The 15830-nt window shown below is 39.5% G+C and overlaps 1 long non-coding RNA gene across 2 annotated transcripts; it reads left to right on the top strand.

Moving 5' to 3' along the window:
• Positions 1–5045: 5045 nt before the first annotated feature.
• On the top strand, positions 5046–15508 carry LOC129348695 (uncharacterized). Of its 2 annotated transcripts, none has more exons than XR_008601338.1 (3): positions 5046–6156; positions 6261–6403; positions 7413–15508. It is a non-coding gene; the product is annotated as an uncharacterized LOC129348695 (long non-coding RNA). The 2 variants fall into 2 exon arrangements; XR_008601339.1 differs by having other exon boundaries at positions 5046–5573.
• Positions 15509–15830: the final 322 nt, after the last annotated feature.

Consider the following 15830-nt stretch of genomic DNA (forward strand, 5'->3'; position numbering starts at 1 on the left):
AAATGCCTAAACTGTACTATAAATCCTGCTTCATTTTTATCATAAATCTTCTCTTTCCTCGGCTTTCACCGAAGTCCACCTTCTTTGCTTTTCGCTCATTTCCAACCGTGTGTGCCTTTGTGTTTGTGCATCTGCTGCTGAAGTAGCGTACATGGTCTCACGATCGGGAACCTAAAGTTCAGAGGTCAGATAAATAGTTGTCAGGGAGGCCTCATCCCAGGAGAGGGAGACTGAGAGACAGAGCAGGAGGGAGAGAGAGGATTGTTCTTAAATGAGAAACTTGAAACTGGAAGTGAAATTAATGTCATAGCGAGTGAGAGTACAAGCCTCCCACTCTGTTCTCTCTCTTTCTCTTCTCTCAAAAACAGCTGCAATTTTAATGCAGTAATATATTTGTACATGAGACAGACTGAGAATTTAAAAGTAGATATATTCTCCTAGTGTTATGATGTTAGAAAAAGACAGTTTTACTTGCTCAGACATTAGAGAGCACCCAAAATGTAATATTGCTGTATGCATACTAGCATTTTTATGATGCATTTAGGTATAATATCACTTAAACTGGCATTTAGACTTCAGAGGTCATCTGAAAATACATTTATTTCTTAATACCAATAAGCTTCAGTCATGGATGTCAGTACATTTCAGTATGATTCATTCTGTCTGAATGTCCTGCCCTGCTCAACATTTTACATTAACAAGGTTCTGCTGCAGATGAAATAGGTGGCCTCACTTCACACACAAACTGCATCAGACTGAGGCAACAATCCCATTTCCAAAAGCCATGTGAAAAAGATATGTCAACACAAAATGAACACACACACACACACACACACACACACACACACACACACACACACACACACACACACACACGGGTAGAAAGAGAGATGGGGGTTGGAGAAGATCCTGAGATGAGGATTGAAGGAAAAGGGGGAGATGGGTGGAAGGATAAAAGATAGATTAAGGTTGTGTTTCAGATTGGCAGGAGAGGTTTGTATGTGCTGCATATGTGTGTTTAATGTGTACGAGCGAACCGTAAGCTGAGAGATGTGCGACTTCATTTGTTAGTGTTTTTCCTGCAGCCTGCCATTCCCCACGTCTCTGAAGGAAAAAGCCTTCTTACCAGACATACTTATCTGTGTCTGTGTCTGTGTGTGTGTGTGTGTGTGTGTGTGTGTGTGTGTGTGTGTGTGTGTGTGTGTGTGTGTGTGTGTGTGTGTGTGCAAACCTCTTTACATGTGATAATGACAGCTGTAATTCCTGTCTGATATACACTCAGCTCTGGGACTTCGGCTGCATGTTTGTATCTGTTTGTGTGTGAATGTGCCTGTGGTTGTGTACTTGTACGCAGGACAGACACGCTTTACAAGCTCTTTGTGTGAACATAAGAACGTATCAGAGAGGGATAATCTTAACCGTGTGTGTGTGTGTGTGTGTGTGTGTGTGTGTGTGTGTGTGCCGGGGAACACTGTGATGAATGGTCTATGACAGGTGCTGGGGATGAGATCTCCAATTATCACACTTTAATGCCTTTTTTCCTGTTCACACATAAACACACACCTCAGAGTGGAGGGGCGGCTCGATTCAGGCTAGAGAGAAAATCTAGCGAGAGAGAAGAGTCCAGAAAAGACAGAAAGACCAGGCAGTTTTCAGATTTGTTAACCTGTATGCTTAACTCCCAAAAAACCCCTAGCAACTGCAACAAAATCTGTGGTCAATCAAATAAAAGCCTAATTAAATAATTTTTAAAAATGATGGGAGATAAAACACCACTTTGATTTGTGTCTTCTTGTTCGTTGTTGTTGTTTTTTGACACCAGGACTCCTAAAGCTGAACTTATTCATCTGCAAAAATACGAATAAAAGCCTCTGCGAACCAGCACAGACAAGGGTGTTATGGTTCTACTGTTAACCAATAGACTGAATATGAAGATGAACAAATCCACGCCCATAGGATGAATTCCAAACATGAGCAAAAAGGTGGAGCATGAGTGGCTGGTCGTCCAAACATCTCCGGGTCGTGGACATGACTGTGACGACATCCACCTGTCACTGACAGAGGCCACACCCTTAATTATGCATCTAAATATGTAATAATTTATTCTCATGAATGGGGAAACTAGCTATACAGCTCTATGTATCAGGCTGTAAACACGTTTATTCCTGCTGTAAAGGCATTTTAAAATGAGAGGTCTATGAGGGTTGACTCACATTTGGAGGAAGCCTCAAGTGGACATTGGAGGAACTGCACTTTTTGCAGAAAACACTTATTCTCTAAAAAAAAATCTTCCTTTACAACTAAACTGCAACATTTTTGTTGTTTAAGTTCAACGTATGTCTATTAATCGATTCAGTCATCAATCAAAATCTATTTGAAATGAAAAACTTTATTGTGTCAAATATTGCTATTTGACCAAAAATGAGATTAATCGTGATTAATTACAAAGCCTGTAATTAATTAGATTAATTTTTTTGATCATGTCCCACCACTAATAAAACATAATGTTGTAGAGACACAGTTGGCTGTGTTTGCTTGATTTGACTCCCAGAGGTTGCTGCTTGACGCAAACGGTCAAAATCAACATGCAGTCTTCATCCTGGTCTCCGTTTCTGGCATGTGGAGCTTCCTTTCACTTTCCAATAGTTCTTCCTTTGATCGCTCTGTATCTGCTGCATCAGCAAGCTGCCAGGCAGCACAATGACATCATCTAATGGAGACAGTGTGGGATGACTGACACTATCCTCAGCCTGCCAGTCATCATCATCGCCCTCTAAAGCTGTGTTTATCTGCAGCAGGCACTGACTGACGGACACACACACACACACGCACGCACGCACACGCATACCCACACACACACACAGACACCCACACACACACACACGCACGCATACCCACACACACGCACGCACGCACACGCACATGCATACCCACACACACACACAGACACCCACACACACACACACGCACACACACGCATACCCACACACACACACAGACACCCACACACACACACACACACACACCCACACACACACACACGCACGCACACGCATACCCACACACACACACAAACACCCACACACACACACACACACCCACACACACACACACACACACACGCACGCACACGCACGCATACCCACACACACACACAGACACCCACACACACACACACGCATGCACGCACGCACGCACACACACACACTCTTAACTAAAAACTTAAAGCTGCAGTCTTTAACTTTTATCATATTTAAACTACATTAATGATAATGGAGATATGTTTTTGGCACTATGCAGAGAAAATGTCATCAACCAACCTGGTAATGTGACAGTAAATGTAATATTAACTTACTGGTATTAGGTATATTAGCTGGACAGATGCAACTTGATAGATATGGAGCAAGTATGGAGAGCAGCTCCGGCCAAAATTAAGTTGTGCATGTTTTTAGCAAACATCAATCAGGATGTCAAGATGTGTTATCCTCATGTCCCACTTTCTATAAGTTTGCTTTTCCTTCCCAATTAGAAGCATTTAAAAGGGTTTAGACGTATGAAAACTTGCAATTCGGTCTATAGTACTATTTGGGCTACATGGGGAATCCTATCATTCATTAAATAGTCTAAAATAAACGTCTCTGGATTTACTGTAACAATCCCATTGCTTGTTATTTTTACTAAACAGTAGCAAGTTTACACAGAGCAAATTTTTCCTTTTGAAACAAATTCAAAATATTGAAGAAGACGTCACAACCTCCATTAGAAGACGACAAATGTATTGGGTATATAAGCTTTCATATCACTTCCTCTGACATGATTTAAACTGTGTCTATTCAGCTTTACTGTTGAGCATACTTAAAGCAGTTGTAATACATGTCTATGACCTAAACCTGTTAAAGTCTGCCCCAAACCCAACATGTGGTTTAGGTCAGAAAATGAATAAAGTCCATAATCTTTATAAGCACTTTTCTCACAACAATAATATATGATATGATAATAAAATATGATACAGTTTACAAAACAAAAGCTCAAAGGTTAGGAATTACTCATTCTTTCAGAATTTCAAATACATTAAAATTGCTTAATTAAAAGGTTTCATTATCAAAACACACAAAACCTCAAAGAAAACACTTCTATCCATCTAACTAATATCCAGAATTTACTGTTTCCTTCTCCGTGCAGGGAGCGATGATCCGGCGGCATGAAACTCAGCCATAAAACCCAGCCAGCTGACCCCAGTTTTCAAATCAAATGGACCAAAACGCTCTTATCCTTGTAAAGTGTAAGGAGGCCGACAATCCTTGTTTCACGTGTACAGTATTTGTTTATAATTTTGACACCAATGACCAGACATACGCTTTGTTCAAATTAGTTTACAATCCATCTCACAGCTATTTTTCAATCACTTTCATTTGGCAGAAGCCTTTATCCGGAGTGGCTCATGTTTTCAGAAAGACGTGTTGAAAGAAGTGTGTTTACTTAAGTAGATTTAATAGTCTAGGATTAAACCACCTAGTGATTAAAGGTGAACCCAGTCTGCTACCTTTTCACTTAAGTGACATCTGTTCAATAAGCATAAATAATGAGCATCTGCTAAATGAGACTATTTTCATTTCTTTGCACCTCCCATGTGTTTAGACTGTAAAACATTATCGTGTAAAAATATGTAAATTTATATACAGTGTGAAATTTCAGATTGTTTTACGTGGACTTCATGTCTCTTTCAAAATAGAAAATATAATCATTGTTTTTTTTTTACTATTCTGCCATCAATTTACAATGAAATTATAAAAACAGGCAGTCTTTTAAAAAAATAAAATAGAAAACTTCGTTGTACATTTGAAATTGATTATATCAAAAAAACCACAAGATTTTCTGTTGTACATACAATCCTTGCTTGTCATTATACAACTTAAGAGTTGTATGACAGTTTTTTTCTTTTGTTTTTTTTTAACTGGAAAATAAAAATTCACATCAGTTTAATTCATAAATAAATGTATTTTAATATAACTTCAAAAATCACTACCAGTATAATTTCACAGATTAATACATGAGAAAAAAATTACAAAGCTAAAACAGAGTAAAAACCTTAATATCAATTCTGGCAATGATAACAAAATAAATGGATTAACATTAAAAGTCAAGGCCAGAGACAAACTTACTATTTGTGCTGCTGTAGATAAAAACTGACTTTCTGCTAACCAGCTTTTAGGTGCACATACTGTAATTATTCTCTATATTTATCATTTCAGTGTAGTTTTTCATAACCACACATCTTAACTTTTGCAGCTCCACCCTTTTTTGCAACCATCAGTTAGAGACAGAAAAGCAGACATACAGCATAACCAGAGTTCTGTCATTCATCTCTCTCAGCACTGAATTTGAAAATGAGAGCGTATTATTCACTATTCTCTGCTCTGCTGCACTTATGTGACGTTTGCGCTCCAGCTTTGATTTGGTTGCAGGATTACTTTCTGCTAGCTGATTAACTGCCTAAAGAGGATATTTGTGCAAATGAAGGAGCGATCAGGAAACTGAATGTGGCAGATTATTTGTGGATGATTGTTGGACAGGTAAGACAAGACATGCTATCATTCCAGGCATTAGTCTGCTGACAATGAGTGCATTATTGTTATTATTATGAATGGTTGTTGTTATTGTGGAGCTCTCCCTCCAACCTGATGGTCTGCACCATCTGCCCATTATGATTTCTTTTTTCTAAGTCTAACATGTGCATCTTTTTAGCTGTTTAACTTCTACTTAACACAGCAGTCTGTTTACACTGAGCTTCACGTCCTCTAAAATACACTTAAATAACATCAGTGCCCATTAACAAAATGCTTTAAATGTGAAGTATCTGGTATTATGAGATTCTGTTTCTTCAGCCTCTAATGTCTTGGCGTAAAAAATGACTTTGTGACAGCTTGTTTGCAGGATTAATTACTGATTCAGTGCAGAATCACCAGTAACCATCATTGAATGGGGCCTTTGAAACCATGAGATGGAATTTTCTCGTGTGCGTTTGCTCATGTGTTTGTAGTGTTTGTATAGTTCTGTATGTTTTTACAGAAAGTGCGTGTGTGTCGCGTGTGGCCTGTGTGTGTGTTATGGTTGGGCGACCGTCACAGGCTCATGAGCTGCCCGTGATCCATGCTGGTGCGTACAGTATGTTTACACACGCTACAGTGTGTGTGTTAGTGTAAATGTGTGTGTACATTTGCCATGACCCATTACAGTTTCTTCTTTCCTCTACCAAAAAGAGGCGAGGTGAAGGGAGAGTTGTTCCCCCACGCTCGGAGCTCGACTGACGGGGTGGCCGGGCGTCCCGCAGGGCCTGTGGCTCCAGGCTCTGACCTGGAGGATGTTCCAGATCTGTGGAGATGCAGCATCCGTAGAGGAATAGGTTGGTGTGTGTGAGAGTCTGTGTGTGTGTCCCACTGATTAGTTTGACAACCTGCTTATTGACGCACCGGTTAATGATGTTCCCAGAACGACGCAGACAGATAGACAAATGAGGAGGACGAGGAAGAGGGTGGAGGTTCACGAGTAATAATCTGCTACAGAGGAAGAGAAAAATAAACTTTTTATTGTCTTGCCTAGAAGTACAGGATGTTTTTTGTTTGCATTTCTTCGCTTTTTCAGCGCTTGGGTTTTTAGCTGACAGCACAGTTTTGTAATTCAGAGCCTCTACAATTTTCAGTAAACACTTAAAATGTCAACTAATGAGTAAAGCCCAGTGAATAAAATATTTTACATCAAGTAACCATGTCTAAAGTTGGACAGATTACATGAAAGGATTAATTCAAGGTCACATACAAACAACGAGAAAATTTGCATATCTGTTGCAATAGCACAACAACTCTTTGATTTTTGTGGTATTTTAGGATCTGCTGCTATTTCAATTTAAAGAAAATTAAGAATTTCTTTTATACTTAAATATGTAGAAATTGCATCTTCCCCAGGATCAGAGTAAACTGGTCAGTGTCCCAAAGTGTCATGACTATGTGCTTAATTGTGGCTGTGTGCAGCTGTATGCCTTTTTCATAGCAATAACTTTATAAAGTGTAAACTCACTGCAGGTGAACTCAGTAATATTAATGAAAGCTGCCTCCCATTTAGGTTTGCCAGCTCCAAGGTCCTGGTATTATGCACGCTGGCTCACCTTGACTTATTGCAACAGTTAAATGGAACTAAACTGTCATTCATTTCATGAATTCCACTTGTGTGTTTCCTGCTATAATGAGTCGAAATGCGTCCAGTGAAACATTTCCATTTTTTAGAACTGCCATTATATCCCTGGATTTACTCCAAAGTTGCAGCAGTTTATTGAAAACTTTTATTAATTTCCAAAAGGCAGTTGCTTAATGTCTAAGGTCGTAGTCTTGACATATATTTTGCATTTTTTTTTCCAGATGTTGTCGTTCTGTTTTTACCCATCCGTCCTCCCCAACCTCCTCCCTGTGTTGCTGATCCAGACCAGCATCATCGCACTTCTTCCTTTGGTCTCTTTATAATTACCTCAGCTGTTGGAAATGTGTTTTAGATTCCATTTCTTGGAAATACAAAAAAACCACACAGTCCAAAACATTCTGTTCTTATTGTTAAAATTCAGCATGGTTGAGTGGAATGCACAAACATTTTGGTTTTCCTTTATTATACAAAAATGCTAAACAGAAATGAACAAATCCACGAAAATGTCACCAAAGCTTTCATACTCCTGCTGTATGAGTCGGCCTTGAGTTTTCCTCATCAGTTTGTAAAGACTGGTAGTAATGTAGTAAACCAAATTAATGAGGAAACCATTAAAGAGACGTTCCTTATGCATGTATTTACTGTGTTGACGTCACAGCTTGGAGACCGTGCTGTCTTTGGTTGTATGTTACCTTTATTGTTTAAACCCTCCTGGGCGCTATAATCCACAGTTCTGTGTGTGTTTACATGTTTGTCAGTCTATGTGGCTTTGTATCAGTGGGTGCATGTGTGTGTTCATGTATGCAACCATGTGTGTGTTGCTGTATAGTCCCTCGGTGGCTGTTCCCCCGCTGTATAGACGCCTGTTCTGGCGATAGCATTGTCTCCATGTCCAAAGACCTGCCTGCTGCCCTATTTCACCACGTCTTTATCATGCTAATACAGAGAAGGAAGGAACGAGGGAGGAGGGAGAGGGGAGGAGAGGGAAGGGAGAGGGAACGATAGCTCGACAAACAGAGAGAAGGGGTAATCTTTCTCCTCCTCGTCTCTTCGTTCTCACCGCCTCCTCCGTTCTCTCTATCCCCCTCTACTTTCCTTTCTTCTCATCCCTGCACCCTCTTCATCTGCCGCTTTCTTATCTTCCCCCTTACTTCTTTGATAATCCCTCCGAACATTGTCTTCATAATTACACACAACAATGATTCCCATCCTTGCAAGAGAAATGTACGCTGCGCATGGAGAATATTTCATAGATGAAGACCAGTGTGTGAATTAATAACTTGGGTTTCTCATATATGGTTGTTACGATGTCTTTGTGTGTGTGTGTGTGTGTGTGTGTGTGTGTGTGTGTGTGTGTGTGTGTGTGTGTGTGTGTGTGTGTGTGTGTGTGTGTGTGTGTGTGTGTGTGTGTGTGTGTGTGTGTGTGCGTGAAGGGGGAGCACACAGAGCCCAGTGTTGTTTTAACATGACTGTTACATTATGCATGCTGACAGCCCTGCCTGTCCCCATTAAAGGCCCATCTTGTTTCCCCATTATATCTGGTTTCTCTGTTAATAGAGCTCTTTGTGTGGCACTTCCCTTTATACTGGGGGTGTTACAACAGAAAGGTCAGCGCCGGTACAACCTGCCACACGGCCGTGACTCGCACAAGACCCAGAATGGCAACGACTGCCTAGTCCTCTCATTACAGCTCTGGTTTTTTGGGAGGAGGTGTGTTATGATACTTTCACTTATTCACCATCTTTTCTTGTGTCCTGTGCACATTTTCTTCATTTCTTTCTGATAAGACGTACATTATTGTGTGATCAAACGTTAACTAATTGCTTTGTTAATTGTTAGTACAGAATTTATGACTTCTTAATAGATTTTGAACTAAATAATGACAGCTTTTGTTTGAAAAATCCACTTGACTGGTGCATATCTTCCTTGTCCCTTATTCATCATTAACATTTTGAGACAATAATACAAATTTCTGACATGAATCTGTAAAGCTTTTCATCTAAAATTTGAGATTTTTTTTGGTCTTGTGAATCTTCTTCTGCATTTTCCATAGACTGTCTTTGTTCCCTTGCCGTTATTGTTATTTTACACTACCAGTCAAAAGTTGGGACACACCTTCTCATTCAATGCTTTTTATTTATTTGTATTATTTTCTACATTGTAAATCAATACTGAAGATTAACATGTTTTTGTTTACTACATAATTCCATATGTATTCCTTTATAGTTTTGATGTCTTCACTATTAATCTGCAAAACCACTGAATGAGAAGGTGTGTCCAAGCTTTTGACTGGGTGGGTATATCTAACATATAATCTCTTTGCATCTCTGTCTTTAAAGGATGTGTGAACTGCTTAACATATGGATAGTAGAGTTAGAAGGCACATACTCCTTTGATCGATTCATTCATTCAGTGTGAACAAATGCAAAGACATGCAAAAGGCCACATTGGTGCAGACATGCTGTTTCTGGTAGCAGTGAGGAGATGAAATCTGATCCAGGAAGGCTAGCTGAGTAATTGATTCATGAGTGCTTATCAGGCACAGCAAGGCTGTCTATAATACTACAAGACAGGAGTTTAGAAGTCTGGAAAATGTGGAACGTCACAGTGACAATCATTTTACCTCTTCATGGCACGATCACCAGATAAACAGCAAAAATATACTGTTTGCATTTCAAAGAATCTGCTTTTGGACAACACAGTGCCTGGCTGGATGCACTGCGTCACATCACACCGTGTCAGAACTTGGGCCACTTTCAACTTTCCTGTTAGACTATCCTGCATCTTTTTTCAAGATCCCTCAAAGTGGTGTTTTTTTTAATGCAACAGTTTCATATGTGCACTGTTAGACAAAATGCTGGGTATCTGTCATGAAAGTATAACCAGGTTCCTGTTTTGCTGAAAATCATCCTGAGATCACCTGTCTAGGTTTTGCTTTGACCAGTAGTTGTGTATTCCTGGTAGATTACTGGTGACTGTGTAGTATTTACAAAGTGATTGTCCCCCACAAATGAATTGTAAAGTTCTGCTTCAGTGCCACAAACTGCTGAGCAGAGTTTTGGGCTACATCCTCGCTAATATGTTGTAATTCCAAAATGCATAACTTCTGCTACCTTTATGTCATCCACACTGTTCCCCAGTTGTAGGAACCCTAACATGGAGACTTTTGGAAAAGCTACTGATACCATTTTAGTGTGAAAACTCAGAGGTTGTGTTTTATTCTGAACAGACAGACGCTGAAACTTTTGGAAACAATGATGCAGACACACTTGTTGACTTTCTGAGTGGTCTAAACTGTCACTACATTATAATGCTCCGGTCACACCAGAGTTTTCTGTTTAGACATTTATCTTGACTAACTGGGTTTAATTCAATAAAGATAGAAGATTTACAGCCATTTCTTACCTTTTAGTCTATGCTAGCAGCGACTGCACCGGTAAGTGTCTCTGCCTCTGGTCCTACTCTCTGCCACTGCTGTGTTTCCTTCACAGTATTTTCTACAACGGAACAACCAACCCTTTGTGCCAAGCTTACGTGAATGATGATGGGATATGCCTGTTCAGGCGTTAGTATGCACAGATTATTTCGAAAATGAAGCTACAACAGATAGAAATTGATTTATTTTGGAAATTCTGCTTCAACCTGAAAACACATTAGTGTGGATAGAGTTTTAGTTTTTGTTAAGTCTTTACAGTCATGGATGTGTCTCACTAGGACCTGAAGCTAAACCCACAGACAAGAGCATCTTACATTGGTTTAATGCGGGGCCGATTTCAGTATGAATGCAAGTGTGAGGTTAGATTAAAATATTGTGTTTTTGAATAATTATCAACTTATCATACTTTATTCTTCAAGTCAGGGTTGAGGTCTTCATCATTTCCCAACTACAATGATTATTCCCTATTTATAAAAAAAAGTGCCTTGAGTTGCCTAAAGAAATCTTTAAATACGGTATGCTTTATCATGCTTTATTTGTCAGAAGTGGATATTGTAGGAAAAAAATGAAATTAATAGTGGAAATATCATCAAAGCGACTTTGTATATTTGATTTGAATGTGATGATGTCATGTTGGTAAAAAAAAAAAACAGAAAGAGATGTGCATGTGCAGACTTGATGGAATATTGTAGAGGAAGAACCCTTTATTAATCACTCACTAACATTCCTCACTCTAAGTCCACCAGGCAACAACCAGGCTGCTGTTATAAATGTTTCCTCCATCCATCCACGTATCTCATCAGTCAGAGACTGAACAGATTAAATATGCAACGTTATATTTGACGTCATGTAGAATTCCCCAAAGTAATAAAGCCACATGTATGAATCTTCCCTTATTTTAGTACCTATAATTCTGCGGGTTTGAGGCACGTTTGGACACGTTTCCATCCCAATTCTGTCACAAGAAAAATGCAGCGAGCATGTGTGTGTGTGTGTGTGTGTGTGTGTGTGTGAGACGATATTTGCATCGAATCCATCAAGCGGTTTAACGTAGCTACTACTTAGAAATCTTCCATCACTGCAAACGCCGTGGAATGACTTCATTATAATAGCTGCATGAAATTATATCCTGCTCCAGCTGCCATCTTTTCTCTTCATTCACTGCTCCATTCTCCCCCTTTGGCTTTTGTTCCCCCCTCCTTGGTACCTTTTTGACCTCCCCCTCGCTCCTTCCCTCTCCCTCTCTCATCTGAATCCACTGTGTGCAAGCCTCTGCCAGTGATCCATGGATGGTAATGGCCATTCCTGCTGCTCCCACAGCACAGTCCATTACTACTGGAACACCCAGACGCAAAGGGAAAGAGGTAGAAAGTCAGACAGAAAGAGACACAGACAGACAGACAGACAGACAGACAGACAGACAGACAGACAGACAGACAGAAAGAGAGTATATTTTGTTTTTAAAAAAGAGTAATGGTGAAATGAATTTAAAGGAATAACAGCATGTGGTGGATAGATGTGTGTGTGTGTGTGTGTGTGTGTGTGTGTGTGTGTGTGTGTGTGTGTGTGTGTGTGTAGATCATTTCATGGTGAGGATTAGAGAGGGCCAGGTAAGATATCTTGTTTCCTGTGACCTGCTCATCTCAAGGTTTCCCACACTCATCACTTCACTCTATCACAACCTTCTCCCTGAGATATAAAACATATAGATATTGTTCCCTCTAACCCCCAACACCCAGAAACACACACACACACACACACACCTTGACATCACACACAACGCTGCCGAGCTGTAAATTCAAATTCTCTCCAAACACCTCGTTCAAACTCTCACTTTCACTCTATCTGTGTAACACTATATTCCTGCCGTACTGAAAACTTGAGGGATGTGTGTGTTTCCTGTAACTCACTGTGGGTTATGATAACAACCGTTTCTCCTGTCAACAGCCCATAATGTCAGATTTACTGGGTTGCCCCCGGTAACCAGGCGGGCTGGCGTGGCTGAGTGATTCTACAGCATCTGTCAGAGCTAGAGAGGCCATCTATCACACACAGCAGCACACAAACACACATCTAATGCGTATCTCACACAGATTTTCAGTATAACGAGGATTCGATGTCGGCATAAATTTCCTGACACTCTATCTCCTGCACCTCCGTCTTTCTGTCGACCTTCTTCGGACTGCGCAGAAGAAAGACGTCAGAATTTGTCTTGTTTAGACAGCTTTAGATATTATTTTATGTGTATCAGTGCTGCAAGTAATGAGTATTTCAAGTTTTGATTCGTCTGTCGATTATTTTTCTGATTTATCGACTAGTTGTTTGGTCCATAAAATATTGCTCAGTGTTTCCTGAAGTGTTTTCCTAGACTGTCAGAGTGGAAAAAAGAAATCAGAAAATATTAAATTACAAAAACCTGGAGTCAGAGAATTTAGACTTTTTAAAAAAAAAAATTAAGTATCAAAATAGTTGCTGATTAATGTAATGGTTAACAGCTAACTGATTAACTGATTAATCGCTGCTGCGCTGAAATGTTTAATAAACATGACAAATTGTAACCCTCCTCATTTTTGTTTGGAAACTGTTTTCCCAGTTGGTAAAATGACTGAGCCAATGGCAGGACTGACAATCATCCCATTGTGTTACAAGAATGGTGACAAGCTTGAATGAGACGGATACAGCTGAGTAGGTGGTTGAAGGGTTGACTTACAGAAATAACGAGCCCCGTGATTTTATATTATTGTCAGCAAATGCAGTGAAAAGACAAAAAAAAGGCAATAAGTTTCATTTAAGCTAAAAGTGACAAATTAACTGAAGTTATCAAAAATGTGTGGTTAAAAACTCCAATGTAAGCCTGTAATATGTAGTTGGGCAGAAATACTAATGATCAGCAGAAGTACTTCGAAGTTGTACTCACTTCTTGAACAAATGTGCTTTCCACCATTGGTTTTACTTAACATTACTCTAAAGGAATATTAGATATCTTTTGAGGATCACACACTGCCTTTCTATACAGTTGAAAGTTGGTTCTGAAAAAATAGTCCATTGTTCTAGTTTTTACCTTCAAATCGAGTTGCAGCTGTGGTCAGATTGGATTCACAACAGTTACACTGGATACCAAATGTGAGACAAAGTGACGTAAAAAAAAAAAACACATCAAAATGTCCACAGGAGCTCCTCTGAAAACCTGCACAGCTCAATCCACTTCTCTGTTAACCTGTATGTTCAGTATGTTCAAGAGTATCCCCACAGCATACCGGGATTCTTCAATTCTCCATAGATTTGTAGCTCTACCAGAAGTTTTATACTTAGTGAAACATATTTGGTGAATAAATTATTCTTTAGCGACAGAAATCCACAGTGGAGCAGTGGACGGTGTTGTAGAAGTGGTGAAAGAGGTTTTCATCTTGCTGTGAATTGAGTTTTCAGCTGCTGTTCTTGTTGAAGGAGAAAGCTTGAAACTTTTCAGAGCCACAATCTAAGTCTCTTACTATTTGATGTTCCAAAACTCATTTGAATTGTCTTTGAAATGTCCATACGGGTCATTTTTGGAACAACCTACATCTGAGAGTTTGCTGTCCTAACATTGTTTCTGTCCCCATTTGGAAGCAGGAACTAGACTCAGACCCACTGTTTATACCTTAAACACCCTCAGATTTTAGTCTGCAGAGATATTAGTTTGGAAAGTAAACAGTAAAAGTTATGCTTTTCTTCTCAACTAATGTGATCAAAGCAGCGTTTTAACTGTTTTAAATGGGCCTCGCTGGCAGGCGTTTCCACTGATGTGAAACCTGGAGGATATATCAAAGGATGCAATTGTGTGACTGTTTGGTTCTTATCACACCACTCTATTCCAGATCTGATGGTGATAGACTATTTTAATTCTTATCATAATAGACTATTTCATGCACTGATGCCTTTTTACTCCCATGCAGCTGTGATGAGGTATAATTGGTTTGTTATGCACATATTCCCAGTCTGCCGAGCTGCGCAGCGGACAGAATTTCATTGTGTTTTCTCTTGTCGCCTTTTCTTTTCTCTTTTGTACTTTCACTTTTGTTCAAACAGCAGTGTTGGCCTACTTCTTTGGTGTCTGTCTTCAAACTTGTACACACAGACACACCAGGCAGGCAAAGGTTAACAGTCGCAGCAGCAGTGACGATGATTGTCCGCTGAAGCGCGACTCCTGTCTCTTCTAATCTTAAACACAAAGTCAGCACATGCACACATGCAGTGAGATGATGTCTTTGGGTTTTCTGTTGATGAACCTGTCAGCCGGTAATTGCTCACTCAGTTAAGAGGTACAGAAGCTGCAGACAAATTACTAGCAATATTAAACTAAGAACCACAGGTCATATTAGGAGAACGAAGCGTAAAAACTGAACCAAGGAAAGTGTATTTTTATATTCTGTTTGTTTTGAAAAATCAATTAATGTGTTAGAGTCAAAATATATTGCTGATCCGACCTCTCGGGTGATATGGTCTACTTACTGAGCCAAAACCTAACATGGAGAAGCAACATTCAGTTTTTATGCTCCACATATCTGGAACAATGTCCCAGAAACCCTGAGCTCTGCTCCAACCCTCTTCTTTTAAATCAGAGATTAAGACTCTTCCGTTTGCCACAGCATTTAATTAAGTTAAATTTGGAACTATTTATTCTTATTCTCCTCTGCACTGTAACGTCTGTTCTCCTGTTTAATTTGTCATGTTCTATTTTAGCTTTTTTATGTCAAATTCCATCTTTTAAAAACCTATTTATGCATCTTTTCATATATTGCCTAGTGTTTCCATTATGTCTCCTCTGAATGCCTTTTATCCTTATGTAAATCACTTCATGTTCCTGTATATTGTTGAAATGTGCTACACAAATAAACTGACCTTTCCTTGCCTTTTTCTATGGACTTGTGTTGGACTTCCTCCTAGCCAGTTTTGCCATAGCCATAGCCATTGGAAGCATTTCTACTCTGCTGTGTCTGATGTGTTGTTCTGCAAATACAGCATCAAAACACAAGTGAGCGGTTGGGTTTCTATTCCACAATGTTGAGTTTCTTAGTCTATCTCAGACAATTTCAACTGAGTTTTATGAGACTCACTGTATACAGGAGCTAATAAATGTTGAAACAAAGTTACTTGAACCAAAAATAGTGCAATGCAGAAAGGAGAGAAGCTGTTAGAACCAACTGAGTATGGGCCTGAACAC

This window comes from Amphiprion ocellaris, chromosome 4, assembly GCF_022539595.1.
Source record: "Amphiprion ocellaris isolate individual 3 ecotype Okinawa chromosome 4, ASM2253959v1, whole genome shotgun sequence".
Lineage (NCBI taxonomy): Eukaryota > Metazoa > Chordata > Actinopteri > Pomacentridae > Amphiprion > Amphiprion ocellaris.